Source organism: Chlamydotis macqueenii, chromosome 16, assembly GCF_036417535.1.
Source record: "Chlamydotis macqueenii isolate bChlMac1 chromosome 16, bChlMac1.mat, whole genome shotgun sequence".
NCBI classification, from domain to species: Eukaryota; Metazoa; Chordata; class Aves; order Otidiformes; family Otididae; genus Chlamydotis; species Chlamydotis macqueenii.
Genome location: NC_141571.1, coordinates 4,897,019 through 4,921,087, shown reverse-complemented (window position 1 = coordinate 4,921,087; position 24,069 = coordinate 4,897,019). Strand labels below are relative to the sequence as shown.

Genomic DNA, 24,069 nt, shown 5'->3' with positions numbered 1-24,069 from the left:
GATGGATGTAATATAAGAGTATATTTTAAACAACCACAAGTGTACCTGCTCGGCTGCTCATTTTTCACAAAGTCATTCCAGGAAGCATTTAAAAGTCAGAAGACTGCCCCAGAATTTGTTTGAATAATCCAGGCTTCATGATTCTGCAAGACAGGACGGAAAGTTAACTTGAACGGTTTCCTTTGCTGCTAGTCAAACCAAAATGCCATAAAGGCATCCGGATCCTTTAACACACTATTTTCATATGGTGTCGTGGAGGGAAATCTCAATCTAGACCTTCATCCAGAAAAAAAAACCTGCACGCATGCTCAGCTTCCTTTACTGTTACCTCTGTGTAACCAGAGGAAATAATCCACAGCATATAAAGCTGCAAACATGTTCAAGTCTCTGCAAAAATCACAGACCTTTTGGAAAGTTGCAAGATTATTCATAATTTCACCAGCCTGATTCATCAGAAGGAGCATGGAATCACTTCAAGTTACATTCAAAGCTGTTTATGGGTACTGGGAAAAGATGTGTTGCCTGAACAAATTGTAGCTTTCTCCCAGCTTCTCTTCCCTGGGTTTAAGGAGAATTAAACCTTCCTGAAACTTGCTGGGAAAGGTGGGGGCGGGGGGGGTGGGGAGGGCAGGGAGATAGAGGAAGACAATGTATCTCAAAATTACATTGCTCTTCAGAGTAAACCACAGAAAGCTGTAATGGGACGAGTAATTTTTTTACATGGTATAATTAATTAGAACCCATAAAACCCAATTAAACAGCACTTTTGAGACTATCAAGTGGTGCGTGTTTGAAACTGCAAATATGACAGTATAAGTACATTTTTATAGCTGGGCACACTCCTTAGGATTATTTTCAGTGCTCTACTAAAATGGGAAATGGCACCAGTTTGGCCCCTGCTAATAAATCTTTTGGAAACAGGCTATATTAATAATCTTTATGGGGGTAGGATGGAAGTCAGATGGGGCAGAGAGGGGAGTGCGAAGGTGGTATAATATATTGGCCTGGAAAATATAATCCAGGCCAAAGCAGAAATTTAATCTTGGTGTGTATCAGAGAGGGCTGGGAATATAAAAGGAGAGGTGGTGGGCTGAAAGGAGACTCACCCTGGGAGACCAGGGAGAGCATTTCCAAGTGAAGGAAGGTAAGATCCTACAGGATAAGCATTGGTCCATGGGTGTGATAAAGGAAGCAAAGAAAAAAGCAACGCTCCAGCAGATTTAGCAGACTCTAAAAAGGCAGGGGCCTCGTCCCCTTGGCCAGTGAATGAGAAATGGTGCTGGGGAGCTGCCTGTCACAGCTGTACCATCCAGCCTTGCCTTACTGCCCTAGGAGGGGGCTGCTGCGTGTGCACGCACGCCATGGGCTCGGTGTGTGCGTACAAGCTGGATATACAATCTAGTGTGAGTAAAAGCTCACTTTGCCCTTGTTTATTTACACGAGGCCCCATTTATGTTTAACTTGGCAGCCAAGAGGTCTGCACCTTGTGCCAAGCACTAATTCCTTGACTGCCCTGACAGGCCCTGGCCTGCACACCTGAAAGTCATTAGCGCTCGGACCCATTTTGTTCTCACATTTCGAGGCAGCGACCCGCAGCCACGTACGGCTTCAGCAGACACTTTATCATCTCCCCTGTCATCAGCTTCGAGCTCGGCAGCCCGGGCACTGCCAGACCACAATAAGCAAGGAACTAATGAGGACTCAGAAGCCTCTAGCTTAGCGAGCAGCTCCTCTCTTCTGCACGCAGGGCAACTGATACTCAGCAGAGGCCTTCTTTCTTCTTGACTTATGAGTTTGTTTGGTTTCGGAACGTTTTATCCTTCAGAAAACAGCAATGCAGTGTGATAAGTAAACAACCTGTGACAGCTGAGCTTCGGTGACAGAACCAGACAGATTAAACTCTAACAGCCCCTTTCAACTGTACAGTGCTCCTCGTGCAAGCTGCTCCCAAAATGGGTAGCTTTATCTTTTCAGTCACTCACAAAACTCCTCCAGAGTCACCTATCAACACAGGAAGAATATTTAATCTAGAAATGCAGAAAAATATACGTTCAAATGATATTTGGAAGGAGAAACGTAGTGAAGAGCTGGTCTGGACAGAAAGCATTGCAGTGAAGATTTGCACCATCTACGGGAAGAATACAGGGAGGACTTGAGAGCAGGGAGGACTTAAGAGCAGAGAGGAGATAAGAGCTTTCTGCAGAAATGCTGTTGCACTAAGTTATGCTCTCTGAAGGTTTGCAGAGTGCCGTCACATTCTTTATTACACATGGGGAGGCTATTCATCTCGCAGTTTTTAAGAATCCATTTACTAAATTACAGAATCTTATAAATATTTGCATTTCATGTCTTATGCCATTTCACCTACACTGAGACCCTAAGCTTTCTCCCCCACATAAATTATTTTAAGATCTCAGTCTCCTTAGCATCTCCAGATGCTGCCATTTTAGTTAGCTAGAGACATTTCTTTCCCTCCTATTCTCTCTGTGTGTAATACTCTGTTTAAAATAAATACGGACTGAGACTCTGACAAGTTAACAGTCAGTCCTAGACCACAAACAGGTTCTGGACTAAGTTCTCATGACCTTGAAAAGGAAGGAATGGGAGACTTAAAACACTGGAGAGCCCCAGATTTCCATGAGAGGGAACAGCATTACATATTCTTCTAGGGCAGTCTCAAGGCTATGCACTTCACAGTCATCATTTACTAAACATTTATTTAAAAAAAAAAAACAAAACAAAAAGTCCAAACAAACAAAACGTCACTTTGGATTCTTCTTGGAGGTTCTTTTTTTTCATGGCTTTTCTGAGCCCTGAGCTGTTGAACATGTGGTAATTTAGCACAAGACCTTACAGTCAGAACACAACCATGGACATATTAAAATGCTTACAACATGCTTTCAGACATTACAAAAGCAGTATTTGCTCTGAAATATATTAGATAGTTGCTGATATTGGCCTTTTTTTTTTTGTCCATAGGTCTACATAGTTCACCCACAGCTTCTTTACAAGTATTGTACTTCAGGTCCCTCACTTCTTTGCTCTTTAAACTGTAGAGCTTTTGAACATTCTTCATTTTTGCAGCATCCCTTTTAGATGAGCTAGGGCAATACTTCCCCTTTGAAAGGTGAGGCACTAGTACAGAAGAACTTAATGGTTAGAAATTAAAATGGACCTGAACATGTAACAGCTGGCATGATTTAATGTAAAATATGTGAGATGTTTGCTTTGAAAGCCCATAATACAGGTTTTCTCCCAAGAGATTTTCTTTTTCTTAACCTGAAAAAGAAAAGGGTGCTCAGCATTGTACAAGGCATACTGAGTTGAAGAACCTTCCTCCTCAGTTTAAGCAATTTACGTGGTAAGAATAATCTGTTTGGGCATTGTAGAACTGGGCATTTAGTAGAGATTCACACAGACACAGAGAGGATCATCACGTGAAGGAAGGACAGAAAAATCACTTCAATCTTAAATCTTAGTTTAGATATTTCAAGAAAACAGCACATATTAAGGAGTTTGGAAAGCCAGGACTGCAGCAAACTCATGGTTTAGTTAGTTAGGGGGTAGAGGCAAAAGAATATCAGCAGCCATCAACAGGATAGCAAATGCCATTTGTATAGACATGTGTCATTCCTGTACTGCAGCCAAGTGAAACTACAAACACTATTAAAAGTATAAAGAGGCTTTAATTTACATTCCTGCTAAGGCACCTTTATGTTGCCAGAATATTGCAAGTGGGCTTACTATAAATGAGAATCTGACTGTAATATGTTTAGACAGAAAAGTGAAATACACAGACACATTGACTTGGATTCTTATCCTCTCTTCCGTTAACCCAAGGTATCTGCACAGACCAAAACTGGGAGAAAAAATATGAATCTTCATGTAATTACATTGCATAGCAGCTTCAATGAGCACAAATGACCAAAAGAGTAATTTCATCTGACAGCAAAAATGGCCCTATACATCATCACATCCCCCAACATCACAGCAACATACAGGTAGAAGCACTGCCTGGACCATCTCATCCCTGCCATCACAGCAATCATCATGCTAAACTCAGAACTTCAACCCCAACATCCACCTAAACACAAGCCATTCAGAAACCTCCAGTACCTTATAAAAAACTTTCAGCACAAAAGCCTTGAATGCCACCAGTGTCTTGGGAGAAATCTGTGTCCTTCGCCGGAGAGCGGCACAACAAAAAGCAAACTGCAGCAATCCCTGCCAACGTGACCGGGGGCAATACACGTCAGCCAGCAGCTTGAGGAGCTTCTCACTACCACTGTAAGCATCTATGCACCCTGTGCCCATTAGCCTATTTCTAGCTGTGGACAATTCCAGGAGATTCAGAAAAAGATGGAAGAAGAAACAAACCCAGAGGCCAGGTTATCAATGAAAGGCAGGGACACACACACACACACACACACACAAACAAACAAACAAAAAACCCCTCTCATGCCCGTGAGGACACCCTCGAGCAAAAGAATGAGACATGGGTTTCAGAGCAGACTATAAAGAGAGCTTTCCATCGGAAAGAAAAAAATCATCATACAAAAGACACACAAGAAAAAAAGATAACTCTAAAACTCCAAATAAATGTAAGCAAAATGAGTAAAATTCTGAGGCCTCTGAAATCTGTAACAAAACTGACAAACTTTATCTGGGGCGATATTTTGAGTTCAACATATTTAAGTAGTTTCCTACATGTATTTCTAAATAAGAGATCTGTAGCTCTTGAAATGTCTTCTTGAGATGTGTTAATTTTGATAGGAAAATGAAAGGTGCTAATTTGTCCCTGTCACCGTATAATATTAACTAGTTAAATGTGGTCTGAGTTTGGAAACTGTATACAGAAGACATCCTTAGAAAATTCATTCAAAATGTATTGAAAGAATAATCTTTTCCAAATCTGTCAACAAGATCCTAGCCACTGTTGCTGGCAAGAAAACTAGCTTAATTTGGTAAAACAATCACTTCTGCTCTCACAAACATTGTAAAACAAATGGGGTCATGGAAAGAAAAACGGGAACATTAAAAAGACCCTTGATACATCCTCAGCAGCATGCTGCCATGTTACCGTGGAGTATTTCCAAGGAACCGCACAGGTTTTAAATGTACAAGTAAACGCAGAGGACGGGAGGGAGATTAAACTGTAAGCAAGGGCTGAGGTACTGCAAATTCAATTCACCGCGTGGTTTTGCTGTGAATGCTTTTCCAGGTCTCACACCATTACATAGGATGTAACATCATAATGATGTCAACTCTTGGACCAAGGAATGAGCTGATTTAAGTTTTACGAGGGGAAGGATGAATACTTTCAAAGGAATGGTGAGTCGAATAATACAGAACTGGTAGGATCACAGTGCAGGGAGCTCATGGTTACGCTTTGAACTATTTTTAGCAAGGTACTGCAAGTTCAGGAATAGTTAGTATAGAAAGGGCCTGCACAGCTCAAGTGAAGCACAGCTTCTCAAAGCATTGACCATTTTCTATCAATTTTGCAGAGAGAGAATCAAAATCTCTCATCCCTTTCACTAAAGGTGACTGCTGTAGCAAGGCTGCTGCTTGCAAATGGCCGTGTGTGCACGCGCGTGTGAATGAGCTCCAGAGCTGGTGCAAGAAGGCTTTCCTCCCCGTGCTCAACCCCGGAACGAAGGACAAACACTCACCTCACATTTGAATCAGCACAAGCCCCTCTCTGCTTTCTTCAGGATGCAACAAGCCATCATGTAGTGGGGAGGGTGCTGCAGCAGGACCCAGGCTTCCTCCATCCCTGCCCTGTCTACAGCACGAAGTGGTCCCTCCCCATCACACGCCATCTCTCTCCCGAGGGTGCTGAGACTTTCTTCTGCTCACCCAAGGAGGTACTTGATAGACTCAATTTTAGTCCCAGCATTTTCAATCTGCACAGAAACACAGAAAAAAAAAAAAACAAACAAAAAACCAACAACAAACCTGAAATTGAGCTATAAGAGAAACCATAGGTAGGTAGATAGGTTTTCCATCAAAACTGTTGCTGTTCCTGAAGTAGGAGCATATTAATAAAGATTTTTTCCCCCAACTCCCTTTGGAAAGTCACTGCAGATGCTAATTTCTGCCAGGTCTTGTTATGTTTTTCCTTCTTAAAATGCATACTTAAGAATATCCTGTTATTGCAGATCACCAGGAATATACACGGAATGGCTTGCTTTATAAGCTTTGCCACCATAATGGATAATGTTGGAAATCTATACTGTATATTTCCTGCATGGAGGACTGCTACGAGCACAGAAAATCCACATTGAAGGGGATTTCTATGCAAGCTACGCAGCAGATGAAGATCGTATTACAGGCTTGAATTACTGATTCAAGCTTCTTCGTCTCCTCTCCCCACCCACTTCTCTGATAGCTTTTAAATTTAAATAGCCATATAAGTTCAAATGTTCTTTTATAGGGTGAAATAAACAGCTTTTATGGTTCAGAAACTGCAAGCTTAGAGATCAACACTCTACCACTAATTCATGCAGGTTCAAGCTAAGGAAATGGCTCATTTTCCTCTCTACAGTTGCTGAGATTTTTTTCCCTAAAAAAATTCAAGATGTACTTTAAATTAGATGTTATGAAAATACTGGATGCAGACGATGCTTTCTCTTGAAGTGCATCTAGCTTTCTGCCTTCCCATGAAATCAGAGGGAAATTACTGCTGAGAACCTCAGAGTAAAAAACATTACAACTTATTACTCATATTATTGACAGTGCCTTTAAAAAACCACAAAACACCCCAAGAAAACAAAACACCAAACACGAAAAAGCTCACAGCAAAGCTTTCATATGCCACTCTGGAAATCTAAAAAAGTCTTACGAGTGCAAATGTAATTCACACTGAAACTACTACTTAACTGTCAAAGTACTGTAAAGAGCATGTAGCCCCAGTCTGGTCAGTACAATCCTTTCCAGTAGGATAGAAGGAGATAGCAGTTCCAGCTCTCACATGGAACCTGAGGAGAAGCAGAACTGTCAAGCCCCATATCTTATACAACACATTTCCATTACAAGAACCACCCATCTGACGTCATGGGTAGCTCTGGCATTTCAGTGAGCCAGGGGAAAAACCATGAGCCAGAGATGTGAATTCCAGATTCACCCAGAAATAATTGGAGGGTATAAAATCCAAGGAAGATACAGCTTGGAAAGCCTGGTATGACCTGAATGCACAGAAAGTTATTTTCCAACCCAGGAAGAGCAAGGGCTGTGTTCTGCTGTGCAGTGGGGAGACTCTGCCTTAAACGCCCTAAAGAAAAACCACAGTATTCTGCTTTATCGTGAAACTTACAGTGAGTATATGTTTAATTTATCCATCTATGTTTTAATTCATGCTTTACCACTGTGATTTTTGAGCATCTGACAGATCAAGTAACAGCATGGCAGTATTTTTCTTCCCATTTATCAGCTACATTCACTAGCATTTAAGTGGTTAAAACGGAGGCTTTGTTTCCAAGCAGATAATCCTGTTCCTGAGGACACCAGTAATGGTGGTATATGACAACATAATCAGCAGTACAAGGATATAAACAACTCCCAATTATCCCAAACCAAAATTTTTTAACATCTTGTTACATTTTTTCCTTAGGCCTTAAAATTACTGAGTTGTTATGGTTGGATGCTTTGTGGTGAATAAATCTAGAATAATTCCCTGGAAAGAGTGAATTGCCACCAAAGTGCTGTTAGTGCAAAAGACCACAGGATCCAGTTTGCCCTGGCTTTCCCATCCATGAGGAAAAACCCATACAGTGTTCTCATCCTGTGGGGACAGGAAAGAAATGGGGAGGAGCCGCGGTGATTTGATTTCTAGGAAGCGGGAAGAAGTTGCACACCCTGCGCAGAAAGTACGCACGAGGGAGAGCACAACGAGAACAACACACAACATCGAGATTTCTTGCACACTTACTTCTGTCAAAATGCCAAATTCTCTAGGCCTCCATGTCAGTAATAAACAACCAACCATTAAAAAACCCATTGCACATGAACACCATTCTGAATCAAGTTTGAGAGGATCAGTAGGTGTCATTTCCCACACGAAATGCACTGAGGCATTCATCAAGGCTAAGAGCTCTCACTGAGATAGGAACACAAGATTTTGTTCTAGAAACAGATGTCACAGGACATGGTATTCAGATCTGAAGTCAGATCAAAGTAACCATGTTGAGAGCCAAATCCAGGCTTGAGCTTTGAATATACCTCCAAAACATGGATGTTTTTGGATCTAGGGTTTGAGTTCTGTCATCCATCTAATCTTGAAATGGGTGGATCAAAGATGTTCAGTCTGAGGCTTAGCAAAGTGCTAACAGATAGTTTTGAATAGAAATGATTCAGTGAAGCGCTCCAAGCAAGGAATAAATTTCTTGGTGGACAAGTTGTGAACTGAAAGAGAAGTGAAACTGTCTGAGGAAATTACCACCTACCTATTGATTGCTTTAGTATGTTACCTTGCAAGGTTGGCTTTATTTAAAAATGAAGGGAAAAAGAGGTACAGTGTTGCTAAGGAATTGGACTAGAAAGTTGGTAGCAGTGCCAGAAAAGTCTGGAAATTAAGAAGGATGTCCAGTGGTTTGAGAGTTGGCTTAGAAACCAGTAGTAATCATCTGTTTGGTGATCCATCCCAAATTTCCTGTATGACCTTGGCCAAGTCATTTACTGTCTCAGCTTCCAACTTGTCAAATGGAGGTAACAAACCTTGCTAAAAAGAAAAAAAAAATTGGGGAGGAGGTGAAGAACTCTGTCTCATCCTTTGCAAGCTCATGATTTATAGGTGGCCTGATGTACTCATCGGACAAAGGAGACTGGATGGCATCCTGAATTATCCAAAATAGAAATACAGAAATACAACTATAGGAAAGAACTGATTGCAGAGCACTTAAAGCTATCAGGACAAGCCTGGTGATAGGGTTTCTGACATTTCTGTGCTTTAAGGAAGCCGTGCTCCTGTTCATGCTATAGGACAAACACACAAAAAGTTTGCACAACTCAAGCTGGTACTGGTATTTGCTCTGCAGATGGCACAAATGCTAACATTTTCTACATTGTTTATGCCAATGTAAAGTGAAAATAATTGTAAGCCACCAAGGAATTAATCCTGACATACATGTGTGTTAGATCTGGCCACATCAACCATATTATTTATTCCAGAGCATGCATTTTCTTGGCCACCATTTTTCAGCCTGCCCTGGTCAACTGCAATAACATTTTTGGCCAATACAAACTTTTGACCTGATGTCTGTGTAGATCTGAAAGGAATTTCCCCTCCATACACATGACCTTCCATTATGCAAAGACAGTTCCATGATTCCTGGAAAAATTAAGCAGTACAAATATCCTGTAACTCTGGATCCTTGCAGTTAATGTTGTGGTCTCCTTTTAGGGGACAAGAAGGTCATTCTTTTACATCTAGTGTAGGTGGGTCATTTAGGGATAGCCTTATACACTGAGTGAGTAAAGGTAGATTCCTAAATAATTCAAAAGGGAAATCTCAGATATTGCTTATTCTTCTGCTCTAAGTGACCAAGTATTATGCAAATTTTGGAGTGGAAAAATATGCATTCAGCCTTGCAAATGGAATTACACCACAGATGAGTTGCTGTGGTCTGGAGAAAACAAAGAATAAGAGTACAAGACCTTATCTACAGACCTTTCAGGTTTACCAGTCATAGAGAACCGCAATGTTTCTCCTGCTGTTATATACATTCACTTCAGCAGTGGTGACAATTAGAGAAGGCCAAGCATTTCTACCTCTGTGTCATCTTAATTTGGCTCACAGCACTTGCTGATGAAGGCTTTTTCTTGAGGCATTGCCATCTTTAGCGGAACAACACTCATGGGCAACTGTTCTAATATAGAAAGGAACCAATCTTTTAAATACTTACACAATTAGTTAGCTAAATTTCTACTGAAAGCCAAGTGACTGTTTGCATTAAAGGTCAAGCTTGATAAAGATATTTAGGCAATAAAACAATAAAAATAATTAAATCAATCAGTAAAATCAGAACAACTGTGTTAATCAGCAACAGTGACATAAAAAAAAATATATATACCTATGACCTTACAACAAAGTATGGCTTTGAAAAAACTTAAAAGTTGAAACTCATCCTCCTCCTAACCAGCTGTAGGAGAACAAAAGAGGCCCCTAAATTTCCTACACTGAAATCAAGAGCTTTCCACTGTAGAAGTTAAATAATTCTCCCTGTCCTGGAGTTAACTCTCCCCCTCATCCAGCATTACCTCTGGTCTGCCGAAGTGTGCAGGTTGGGTGATTTCTCAGACCAGTTTAATCCTGCTAAGGAGATGAGGAGCCTTTGAGATCTGCTACAACAGGGCATGTACGTTCTTGGAGGTGCTACCCCTATGTGCCCATATCATGTGTGAAAATGGGCATGAAATGCCTTCAGGAATATAGCCAAAGGCCTTTTGAACTTCAGTCATTGGGGGAATTACTCCTCCCAGAATCCATCTGGGAATTTTGGATTCAAGCAATTTGTTGTAACTTCCTCAAAGTATGATTTGAGTCTCCTTGAAATTCGCACCTATATTTTGGGAGAATATGTTTAGGTCTAAAATTTGGTATTTCCTGCCTCCTGCCCGAAGGTCACTTGACAAAGGCACGCAGTGCCAAGCACATATCACATCAGGTGTGGACATGGTGTTTTCATTTTCCAAGCAAGTCCAGCTGGAAAACACTGAAACTTCTTTAACAGTAGAGACATAAAGATACATTAGAGAGCATCTTCACAAATTACATGCATCTTCATGCAAAAGCAAGCAAAGCCAAAGTTGGCTGTTTCCCCCTGCAGAGTAGAAATTCCTACACACATCACACATCCCTATTAATTCTAGACCAGTGAACTTTTCTCCGAGTTCGTAACAAAGTGTCACATTATTAGTCAGGTTTTCCAGTATCTTTTGACAAAAATGGTGTTTTTATTGCTGCATAAAAAAATATAAAGTGAGTTAAATGTTCAGATTTTCTTATATTTAGGTTTAGAAACTGTTGCAAACAGGCGAGTGTTTATACAATATTCACAGACATCTGTAATGCCTCTCATGAAAGCTAATGTATAAGCTCTTAGCTGCTGCAAAAGGGTTTTAAAGATGCTCTGCCCATCTTAAAGTGTAATTCTACATAGTCTGAAGAGCTACTTTGGTAACAGTTTGTTTTGAGCTTAATGTTTATTCCTCTCACTGCTATCTAGGTTGAAATTTGCTTACTTTGTGAGTGAAGGTCCCAGTGCATTTAAAATTTAAATACCTGCCTAGGACACCCTTACTCAGCGAAACACATCCACATGCCTAATTTCAGGTACATGCTTGCATCCTTGTAAGTCTCAGGGCTCAAATCACATGCCCACATTATTTGTTTTCACAGACAGCAAAGCAGTTGGGAATACAGGCATTTCGGAGGCAGAAGACTGTAGTGCACAAAGGAAAGAACCTCTAACGACTTGTTTTCTATGTATCACCCAAGTATCTACCACTACTAAGAAACAACTGCTGTTTCAGTTTCTGTAATTTTTGTTGTTGTTGTTGGTTTCTGCCGCACTGAAGTTATCCTGTTGATATTTAATTTTTGTTTCTTAAAAAAATAAAAAATAATTAAAAAAATAAAATAGAACTACTCAGTCTACCAGTACACAATTGCTCCCAAGTTAAACAAAAAAACACCTCCCAAGCAGAGGTGAGATTCTTCTCCCACCATCAATAGACTGTAGGGTGTTACATTTGCACCTTGCGTCATTTTCTTGTCAAACTACAGGAACAGTCAATAATACTTATAATTTTGAGTGCCTTGTTTAAAACAGAACAATGTCAGAGAGACTTTCCTTGGATTTCTCCTTCAGCTAATTCAGAGGCAGCATAGCTGATGCAAGACGACTGCAAGTCTCAACCGCACACTCATGCCGATAGCTGAATAGCACAGTCTAAAGAGCGTTACAGCATTCCCCTCAAACTCATTTCCACCACACATCAAGTGTAAACGTTGATCAAATGTGGTTCTGAATCAAAAGGCTTACAGTGAGGATCTCGGGTTACCTTCATCTGGCTCCATTCAACGTCTTCAGAACAGCCCTGCCAATCAATTGCATTATGACTTCTGCAGATGGAGCATTTGCAGCATTTCATATTTTCAGAGGCTAAGTGGTTGATGATGCATACCAAACAGCCAGCTCCAGAGAAAGACAAGCTTTCTGCTTCCTCACACAAGTCTAACGGACTGGAAAACAACCATGCAAGATGCCAAAGCAGTGTTTCTCTTAATAAAGGAGCAATTTCCATACCTACCTCTATCTTCCAATATCTATCTTTTTAAGTTTCAGCATACCAGATTCCCACACAACAGGTGATGGTCATAGATGTGATCTCAGATTGAGGCAAGCACTAATCACTCTGAAGATGTATACATATGCATTGGACCAGGTCAAGACAACCACAGGCAGGATGGCAATTCCAGATTTGAGGAGCAAGCTGCTGGCTGGGACCTTCAAGCAGGAGCAGAGCAGGTGAACTGTGAGCAGTTACAAGAACCTGAAATGGGGACCAGATTAGTGCAACCCAAGTAGACCCTATGAAAGAAATAGCTCTGAAATTCAGTAAGATCTAGAAATCCCAGCCTTAGCTGTGAGGACATGACTTGCAGTATACACAGTGAGCTACTGGCAACCTTTCTCCATCAGATAGACTCAGTTACTAGTTGTCTCTACTACTCTACTCTGTTCACACAGTCAATACTGTGGTGACATTTTGAAAAATGTATTCGCTCAGGGAGCTTCTGCAATCCTTGTACTGAGTTGCTGTACTTCAGTATACCGTACCATAAACTCCGGCTGGCGTACCAGTGCTTTCAATGGGTATATTGCCATTTCATAACAATAATCTGTATGCTAGATAAATAACTCTCCTAAAGTCCCCAAAGCAGTATTTGCTTCAAAGATCCAGCCCTTCTGGAGCTCATCCTCCACCCGCATCCAACTGGCCATCTTCATAGATTTGCAAGCCAGAACTGAAGAAAGTGACAGCTGCTTTCTGATATCTTTGTATTTTAATACACAATAACTTCACCTCTGGAATCTAGACACAGTGGATGGAAAGGTGCCTACTTTTTCCGGTATATAAATGGCATCTGGTACGTAGAGCAACACAGGGCCACAGAAATACTTGCACAGACAAACAGCTGTTTTCAAAGGGCCTCTGTACAATGCTAATGGCACTGAATATGACCTTCAAAAACTCTTTTCATAGTAAATTAACTTTCCTCAAAGCATGAATTTATAGAAGGGAAAAAAAAACCCCACCAAAACTGAAGAGCTTTTATTTTCAGGACAAGTATGTCATGATAAATTAAAATAAATTTAGTCTTTAAAATCAATTTAAATAATTATAAGCTGAGGAACACCTTGAAAAGATTCCCTTCCCTGCCTCTTTTAGTTTAATTTAATGAGGGACACTAGATAACAAGGTCAATAATAGACTGTTGTGGTAACTCATCATGGCCACTACAACTCAGCTGTAATCAGACAGAAAAGTATCAAGGGTTGCTTAGTGCAATCATTATAAGATTGAGATTATTAAAAAAAAGAAGTACAAGAAATTTTTAAAAAGACACCTTTGTTTATTTGATTAACTCCTTGCCATCTATTTTAATGCTTTCCTCTTCTTCATGTAGTCGTTTTCCATTCATCTCTCCTAGCTTCCCTGCTTGCTTTGCTTAGCAATGCACGTCTTGCAAGCACACGAAAACTATTCCTATGGTACCAATCACACACATTCTTGAAAGGCAAGCTTACCCTAAAAAGCACTCAGAGTCAGAACAAGATGCAAGACAAGTGGATCCAGCAAATGAATAGGAGGCATTACAGTGAGACAATTACGATGAATATAAATAAGCTGAAAAGAAAAAATATCATTTCACTGAAATATGCAAATTCACTGAACCCGAAATCATTCTTGGAGACAAATCTATTTTCAGAGATCTTTCACCATGAGGATTTTTGAGGCTGGGTAAATTGTGATCAAAGACAGCAACATCCCAGATATTTTGACTGACTCTCCACCTTTTGCAAAGGAAATTTTCAATGTGAGAATTGCCATTATCTGGCCATTTCATGGTTCAAATTTAGCAAGAGCCATCTTTGGGAGGGAGAACGTTCTTAAAGCCAGTTAGTCCATACCTGCTCTTGGTTTTACTACAAACCACTGTGCAACACTATGTAGAAATACTTAAGCTAATTCAGAATGAGCTACCCTGAGCTCAAGAGCGGTATAGGCATGCTAACCTAGCAAGCTGCCCAAATGAATCAGGTGGAGTTCCACACCGCACAACTGCCGACACCGCAGTGGGAACGGCCCGGTCAGACACCTCCGTGCAGCACTACAGAGACTCCTCCAGACGCTGCACGCCTGTCTGCTTTATCCTCAACACTCAAAGAGAGAAAAAAAATCATGCAACACTGCACGTTTCTGACACGGTGCGATCAAATCAGACAAGCCCAGTCATCCAGACAGTGCCGGTAACTCTTGTTAGCAATGATCTACAGGATGAAAAACATCCAGCAAACTACAGCAGTTTTGTTTTGAGGTTTTTATTGTGGCTTATTTCTTTTTTTTTTTTCTTTTTTTTTTCCCCTTCCTCTTTTTTCCCCCATTGGGGAATTACTAATTGTTCCAAACTGCTGTTAATTGGCTTACAGGTCCCCATACATTGTCAAACTTCTGGTCAGCTGGTGGGCACACCGTGCTTTCCCTACAGATTTATTTCACAGCTGGATTTGCAGTCTGAAAGGTCCGTCCCATTTCCAGCTCTGCAATCCTTCCAGGCAGAAGGGAGGAGAGGAACAGACAGATGCCTTTCCACAGAAATGTAACAACCCCAGCAGGTTCTTAGCATGTCAATAACAATCTAATCAGGCTGCATTATATTGAAGGGAAAATGAGATTTCTGAATTTGCCAGAACACTTCACACATCCGCTTGCTCTCACAAACACATACAACACGCTGCAGTTTCCAGATGCAGATAAGGATAACCACAGCATGGAAAACAATCCAAGAACTAGTCTAGCCAATTCCTAGCTGGACCTCAGCCTCTTTCCATCTCCTCTCCTTGCTCTGGAATAATCATTGCTGCCTGTAAATTTAATGAAATTTCATAGACAACTCCCCTGTGTTTATGTCGCAGACAGTGCCCTGCTGCTCTCAGGATACGCAGGAAAGATAACCCAACAAGCTGTCCTACCTTGTCTCTGCCCCAGCCTTGGTAATCACAGGGAAATCTGCAAACCTAGCAGTGCCCAGAGAGCAGAAATTTAACCTGGGAGAGTCCTGATGACACCTCTTGAGGAAGAATAGCTTTGAGGACCTCTCCTCCACACATGGCCGACCAACTGTACAGAAATGCCATGAAGCTTGCCCAAAAAGTAATGCGCCAGCCTTTTCTCCTGCTCAGTGTAATTCCTGCTAGAGCTTCCTCCTTGGGCAGGGCTGAATAAAGCCCTAACCCAAACTGTAAAACTGGGGGTATCACCCCCAGATGACCATAATTAAATTAAATACTGGCTCACGAATTGGTGAGCAATGCACCACCCCGGACAGCAGAGCTGCATGCTGGCTCCTTCTCCAGCATGGTCCGAGGCAAGGATTCATACCCAGTAGCAATCTGTCCTTACAAAAAAAAAAAAAAAAAAAAATTATAAAATAACACAATAAGATTCTGATTCCAGATTCACTGCCTGGAGGAAGGAGAAAGATATTTTATTTCTTTCCTGGCTGATTACCTAAAGAAAAAAAAAAAAAAAAAAAGAAAAAAAATTACTAGCTCCAGTGAATGAAAAAGAACCTTTTAGTCCAAATGCCTCAGTCAGGTCATCCAAATTCCCAGTTGCCTTGATCTCTTTCCCAGCCAATGAGCTTCTCCTAAGCTCTGACTGATGGTGTCGCATATTTTAAAATGTGTTTATTCTGACAATTTGCTATGCTTTCATGTAAGAGGACAGGCAAGCAACTCATCCTCAAAACCTCAAGGAAACAGCACAAGCCTTGGCTGCTAGACTACTTGGCTCCCTGTGGACTGTTGATTCTTGGACAAACTGTTATTCCATCCTTAAAATATGTACTTACCCTGAAAAAGAAAATGCACACACAAACATACAACTAGGTATTAAGAGCTTTGGTAGATCTGTGACTGATCTTGTGACTAAGGTGTCAGCTGCTTCTGCAGAAATGAACATGGTAGTGGGAAAAAAAAAAAACATAACCCAAACAAAAAAACAAAGGACGAGTGAACATTGAACTGCCCACAGCTGGACTGAGCTGAACTTCCACTGCTAAGCCGCTAACACTAGGTTTTCCTCATTGCTTCAGTGTCAGTGAGGTTATGGAAACCAGAGAGGCAAACAACTGGGAATTTCTAAACAGATCAAGGGCTAAAGGAAGGGGGAAAAGGGGTGTGGGGGAGAATATTCAGAGAACATCCGTTCTGGGGAGAGTTGTGTGTTTCTCAGGGTACGCAAGAGAAGGGGAGATATGACTACACAAGAGAGGTCATCGGGTGTCAGATCACATCACCCCTTTCCTCTTTCCCTTGGCTGCCTTTTAACACTCCCTTTTGAGTACATTTCCCTTTAGTTGTGGGAAACGCATAATCCACCAGCCCTCTTAAAAAGCATGTTGCAGTGGCACCGCTTGAAACAGAAACCAAATTTCTGCCTTCAAGTGCCTTGCTCTACCCTCTACTGATCAGACCCAGCCTTAAGCTGAAGAGAGAGGATCTGGGAGTCGGGCACAACCCCACCATATACCAAGAAAGCACATTAATTACTCCAAACACAGCTGGTGGGGCTCCTTGGTCCCACTCACTCCCTCCCCCTAAGGAGTTCACCCCTCATTTTAACACGAATGCCTGCCCTGCATGGGCATGGTGGAAATGCAGTCCCAGCTCTGCATATGCATCGCCATGCTCAGGGGTCAGCAGCCCTGAAAACGATGCCTAGACAGCAACATGACGAATGGAGCACAGGGACTAGATTAAAATAGACTTTCAAACACAGTTCAATTTAAATAAATCCCCCTATTTTTGTTGTCATTGACTAGCTTAAACTACATTTAGTCCCTACCATTTGTCTTCTTTTTTTTTTATAACCTATTTGTGGTTAGCAGAGATCGCCTTTAAGAGAGTAACAACAAAGAGAGCCACATGAGCTCATCATCTCCTAGGATACACCCCCACACTGCATGCTGTCTCATTCCCATGGGTTGCCTCAGTGAAGATCCCTGCTTACATCCAGACCGTGAGCTCCTGGGATGACCACCTACTGTTCTGCGCTGCACGGCGATGTCTGTCCTGTAGCCCTTTCCCACCCACCCTCATCTCACACCCTAGAGTCCTGGGACACAGCCCTGTCTTGTGATCTTCTTCCCACAGCTACGTCCAGCACCCAGATCAGGCCGGCTGCTTCAGCATCCTACCACAGCTGATGTACCTGGGGATACAAAGCACTGAAGATTTCACTGAAGGCTGGCCAGGGAAGGGGACTGAACCTACATCAAGGTGGCACACAGCCATGTTCATCTCCAGGGCCATGGGATGCACCAGTCAGGGTTGAGAGAGTCCCTGCCCAGCACAGCTGAGCTGCTGGAGGACCCCTCATCAGACAAATTCTCACTCAGTACACCACCCACAGATCACGACACCCACTGGCAGCACCCAACTGACCTCCTCCAGGCCCAATACCACACTGCTAATAAGAGAATAGGAAAGGATAAGAAGTTCATGCCTGGTATTTTCAGATGGCATCAACTCCAGAGAGCAGACAGATAGCCATCCCAACTATTACCAACTAGATTCTGGTCAAAGCAGAACATTTTTAGCTGTAAGGCACAGCAATGTGACACCAAATTCACCAGTGCCAGAACTATGCCAAAGCAAAGCATCACTGTCACTTTCAAAGACGTCCAGAACAAGAAGAATGCAATTAGGAACTACGACATTCCTATAAATAGCACAGCCGAAGAGAGGACATGGTTTTCCATCCAACATAACTGCAATTAGCCGTGGATTATCACCAGTCTACAGGGTGCCCTGCAGTAACACTCCGGACGATGCACAAATGCTCACATTATAAATTCAGCCTCGTGGACCGCATGTCTCTGAGCTCCCGCACCTGCAGTTTGGGACAAGCAGGTGTCTCCTTTCCACCACATGGCAAAAGCATCTATCTGTAATGGCAATGAGGTAATTTCTCAGGTATCTGCAGCCCCATGATGCTGACCTGCACAGCTTGCAGGTAACCCTGCATTTCTGATGTTCTCAGAAAGACTCTGATGTCAACATATAAAACCTTTCCCTGCTATCAAATAAAAGCAGGATAAATTAGTCACACAAAAAAAAAATACTGACAAAGAGGAAAACCCAGAAATCCAGCCTCCACTTAACATCAGCCAAGGGGACCGCCTGCTCCATCATGGAGAACCATTTACTTACAAAGACTGGCAAAGAACAGTCAAAATTCACTGCTGTAAAGTATTTTCATCCTTTTTTTTCTTGTTTTGTTTGGGTTTTTTTCTGGTAGGACCACTTGACAGTCCAATGCTTAACTGGATAAAGTTAGGCTGGAGATTTGTCTTCTCTAGATTTGGTAACTCAAGAAAAATTCTCCAGTTGCAGGATCCTGGGTGCATGCAAAATCCTGCTTGTGTAGCCAGCTCCTGGGCACTCGGAGGCAATGCAGGGAGACAAGTGGCCACCGTGGGACAGCAATGTCAGAGAAGCACTTCTGCAGATGGTGGTCCATGACACCACCAGCTCCTCTCAGGTTCTTCTAGCGCTAGTGTCTATCTTCTTCACAGCACCGCACCTGCACAGCTGCCGAGCAGTGTAACATTTTGCCCACTTCATTTCTTTGATTGCTCATCATGTTTTGGTGTAAGTCATTACGGTCTCACTTTGCAGCAGCCAAATAGCACTATAAATCGCAGGGGTGCTAAAGCTGCGATAATCGCAGGCTACCTAGCAGCTTCCTTGCCAAAAATTTCCTGTAAAACCTCCTACCTGAGGCAGTCCTGCATTTCCCACCCACATGTTTTTTCCTGAACCTTTCCAGATGGGACACATTCAGACAGCGCTGGAAGGGCCCAGCAGCCTGGATGCTATCAGCAGGCTGGGAACATGACCTGCAGGGCACTGTATCAGGACTGCACAGATCCCATTGATCTCCTCCTTTTTAACTTGGCGGAAAGCTAAAGTTTTCAAAAACGATTCTCCTTAACCTCTGTGAAGAAGGAGAGATCTTGGGGATTTGCACACTGACCGTCTTAACACTGCATTAGCGGGTGAAGGAGCTTGTTTGAGATTCTGATAAGCAAAGTGCAGCTCAGAGGAGCGGGTCAGAAAATGTCGAAGAAGGATCAACACAAAAAAAAAATGGTTGTGTTTTTCAACAAGCTGCTAAAAATGCTAGGGAGCAGCAGCTAGGAGGGAGGGAGGGAGAGAAAGGGTGTGCAGCGACATGGAGGAAGGGAGAGAAAGCCTTAGCCAGCAAGACGAGCATCCTGAGTCACTCTGCTGGGGAGGTGAGGCTGCTTTGCCAAGGAAAGGCTGACAGAGTAAGTCAGATGCCTGGAGTAATTCCACAGTATTAAAAATAAATAAATAAATAAATAAATTAATTAATTAATTAATTAAAGAAAGAGTTGTTGCAACTCTAGCCACAACCAGAACACAAAATCCCACTGCCGTGAATCCCGGTCACCCACTGCTCTGACCTCAGGGCTGCCCCTGTTCACACATACAAGCGAGGGGGTAAGCGCAGTCCCTGCCCGGCGACTGAACGGGCCGCAACCCTGGGCTTCGCAGAGCAGCTCCTGATGAATCACCGGAGCGCGCGAGGCAGAATGCTCCATGCACTCTCTCACGGTCATGACAAGCGTCGCTCCACCGCAAGCATCAAGAGGAGCCGTGTGCTCAGTCCCCACACCAGCCCTGCCTCGCTGGGGCGTGGAAATGCTGCAGCTGCGAACATCTCCAAGATGAACATTTTTAGATGAGAGAGGAGCTTGTTCTGCTGACTCATAGATGTGATTTTCATAAAGAAGCAGTGAATTTGTTGAACTCTGATTTCACTTTGCCTGGGTCTCCATGGCTACTTTCTGCGGCTACAAGCCATCTAGGTTATTAATGTCTTTTTTTTATTCTGCTCTAAAACCTTCTACATTACGCTGAACTTTTAATTAGAAATGCAACAATGAAATTCGGATTCTTTTTTAATATATAGGAAAAGCACTATGCCACACACCAAGGCCTTTGAAAACATGCCATAGTTTGCCTACCAGCAAACCTCAGCGTTTTTTTTTTAACTGACAAAGTGAATACAAAAACCTGAAAAAGAAAATGATGTTTTTTCCATCATTACTCAAGCACTAGTAAAATAAAACATTTCATAGCTCCCTGAGAACTGGGGTAAAGTTGGGACCAACAACAGGAGGAAACCATGTTTCCATTTTGTCTTGTAAATATTTTTCTTGCAATGCTTTGCTTCAGCACTGAGGGTATAAGGACATAGGCACAACAGTGTTTGTAGGCAGAAATAAGATCTTTCATTAGATGAACCGGAATAGCTGAAAAAATTAGATAAGTTTGCAGGTGCTTCCTAACCAGTCTCTCTTACACAGTCACTAAGAGCAGTCTATTGAAACCCTTGAGTTGAAGGACTCTGTGGGGTCTGCTTACGTTTTCTTTCAGCCCTTGTTTCCAGAAACGTAAGCGCTTTTTACAGCTTACTTGACTGAAGGGGAAGGATTAGATCTCTCCAGTTTCAGAGAAATGTCTGCCCACCCCTCGAACCAGTCAGAATCATTCCAATTACCTTTGTAGCTTTGCTTTCTCCCAGGCTCTTTTCTTTTCATTTGTGAAAAGAAATGGCAGAAGATTTAGAAAATACACACACACACCCCCCCCACAAAAAAGCACAAGTAAAAACAATCCCCTTTTATGACATATCATATCTATTCTCCTTGGTCCCTTACTGAGTCAAACTCTCACCAAAATCCCCATCAGGTAAAGTTTGATTGCCCCCAGTGCAGTGCCCTTGTGGTGTAGCTGCTGGAGAGCAAAGGAGATGCTGTGGCATTTCATACGCCAACGATCAAGTCATCAGCTCTATCCTCACTCCATCAATTTCATGGAAAGAGAAGGAGGAGGAGGGTAAAGGTGCCCAAGCAGTGTGCTTCTCCCAGGTACCACAGAACTTCTGTTCTGTGAACTCAGCAGATATGAATGGAAATCATCAATAGAAAAATGGGACACCAGAGAACACAGAGCCCTCTTTGCGATCTTAATCACAGCTTAGTGCCATGTGGGGCTTCCACACATACAAACTGCAAGCATGGCTGAAGAAAAATAGCACTCAGTGCTGTTAAAAATTATCTTATTTAACCTTTGAAAATAAAAGCAATGATTATGAAGGAGGTGACAAGGTTGTTCTGGATATTCTAATTGAAAAATGCTGCCATTTTCCTGTCTCACCTGGATATGGGACTTCAGTTAATCAGAATTAAACGATAAATAGTGCTGGGGAAGAGAATGTGTTTTGGATTATTTGCTCTAAGCAAAAGACAGTCAGCAAAAAATCAACAAGGGGCTGTGAGGCAGAGATCAGCCTACCTTGGTGCGTGGATACCTCACAGGATTTCAGTGTCATCAGAAGAATGAGCAACGACCATGTTCAGGGACACTAAAGCCGCGCTCACAGTTCAGCAGCCTGCGGAGCTCTTTCACACACCACCAGCAGACCTCAGCAATGGGGTCGGACTCACATGCTTTAGCAACAAGCAGTGCAGAAAGCCCAGAAGACAACCAGAATCTGGAGTCTTTCTTTGGAAGAACAATGGCAAAATAATGCAGCCAGGATTTGAATCAGTAGCTGGTCCTGATACCGGCACTACCAGAAACCCCAAGGGCTGCTTTAAAGAGAGAAACAAAATCACAAGATCTGTCAGCAGCTTTTCATTATGAAGAAGCTGAGGTCAACCATATTTCTAAATTAATTTTCTAGTACATATTGGTTAGACTTTAGGTAACTGTCCTTCCTCCACTTCACCCCCCTTTTTTAATAAGTACAATTTACTAGAGTTGCATAAAAATGAGTAATACATTAGTTTCACTTAGACCCAATATGAAATGAGTCATTTCTTTCCAGCACATGACCAGGCTATTATGTCTCTCCTAAGCATACTGCAGAAAGAAGGGAAAGATGTTACTTTTTGCCAAAAAAACGGACACTGAAAATAATCTGATTCTTCTAAGCGACAATGAGTTCGCCTCCTGAAAAGGTCCATTTGAAATGCACCTTTCCCTGTCATACCCACATCCCCACAGCCGTGACAAGCCCTGGGAAAAGGGCACATAGTTTGTTCTCACTCACACAAACCATGTCTCTGGCTGACAAGGGAAAAAAAGTCTTTTTGACAACGGGGCCCCGGAGGGAATAAGCAGGGTACCGTTATTTATAGATCCAGGGCTCGATAGGCTGATCACTAGATGCTCCCTCCACTTCAGGCTTTGTGTAACCAGTATTTATGCTCGCCCTGTTTTTGGCTTTTCTGCCCCTCTCATCTTTCCAGCTCTCCACATGTCAGACACACTCTTTAGAAAGGTAGCAGGTTCTGGCTAGGATGAGGAAGTGCAGCATTTGCGTAGATGACATGATTACATGTTCTCTCTTCCCCAGGCTCCGCTTTGCCCTTTGGTTTTATCCCTTATGCCCGAACTAGACGAAACATAGCATGAGCTAGGGGTTCCTGATCTTCTCATAAACTAGGCTGAATTTAAGAAAATCTAGCCAGCTAAACCAAAAAAATAATTGTCTTTTAAAACAGAGAAATTGGTATTTAAAATAAAAACTGAAGTAGAATCAAACCCTCCAAAGCAGTGTAGAACCCTTTGACCTTTGTGTCTCACACCTCAGAGCAAAAGAGGGTATTTTGCCATCCATGAGGCAGGATGTGCTCTGCAATGCCTGCAGGAACTTATCAGGATTTGGGAGCTACTGTTATCACAGGAGCACAACACCCATTTGCTTCCATACCCCAAATCATTGTCCTAACACACAGGCAAGGCAGGAGGGATCAGCGCTATCTTGCTCCGTAGAGGCAGCAATGTTCCTCCATAATCTGTCAGGTTATGCTGAAACTAGAGTGGGTTCACTGAATATATTTTTTTTCTTTGCTAAGTTCACCTCTGACCAGTCCCTCTGGAACTATACAGCAAACTTATACTTAAGGGGAAACCAGATAGAAGATTAATGGTTAAAAACCAAAACAGTTATTAACCTTTTCACTCTAACACAGCCTGACAGAAACAAGTTACTTCATCCAAAATCTCACCTTAGGGAGAAGCTCCCATACTCCTTTCACATCTTTTATATCTTCTCTGGCCTGCTTCACATCCAAATTCAGAGAGCATGTTTTAAACATGCAGGTGGACACTCGCAGTGCCATTCCCACTGATGGCTCCAATCACTGTCAGCAAACCTACCCTGGCAAATATCCCTGCGATAGTCTAACCTGACCTTGCCCTTCGCTGCCATCCAGAAACCAGCCCATAAATTAGTGACTACAGAATACATCTTTTGCCTTTCCAAGGAAGTCTCTTTACTAGACAAACCGATATAGCAGGAAGAGACAAAATACCTTTCATGCTCCCAAGTCTGTTCTCAAGGTCAGGAGTGGGAGTAGGAGATTTTTCATTTACGTTGGAGTATTAGTTTGTTCATTGGCATCGTACAACTGACTTCATTTGCCATATTTCCAAGTCCATATGCAACTCTCAGCTCTCATAAAGTAGTAACTGGTGTACTGATTAATGCATTTGCTATGTGGGGATAGCGACCCTGCACATGAATATACAATGGCATTGATAATAATCAAACAAAGTATTCACTACATGTATGCGTACACCTTCCTTTGGTCCCAGTAAAGATACTTCAGCATCCCACTGTGAACAGAGATTTAAACTTCCCCGTGCCCTTGCTCCTTAATCAAACCTTAGTTTT

General features: G+C 42.3%; 1 long non-coding RNA gene across 8 annotated transcripts in view; it reads right to left on the bottom strand.

Annotated features, from left to right (window-relative positions):
• Window positions 1–50: 50 nt before the first annotated feature.
• Window positions 51–24,069, bottom strand: part of LOC147598695 (uncharacterized) — an 81,007-nt gene continuing 56,988 nt past the window's right edge. For 7 of the 8 annotated variants that reach the window (XR_015260275.1, XR_015260276.1, XR_015260274.1 and 4 more), the window contains 2 exons: window positions 5,673–5,906; window positions 51–143 (listed from right to left, as the gene is read on the bottom strand). This is a non-coding gene — a long non-coding RNA (uncharacterized LOC147598695). The remainder of the gene's footprint in view (window positions 144–5,672; window positions 5,907–24,069) is intronic. The other variant, XR_015260280.1, reaches the window with a different exon arrangement.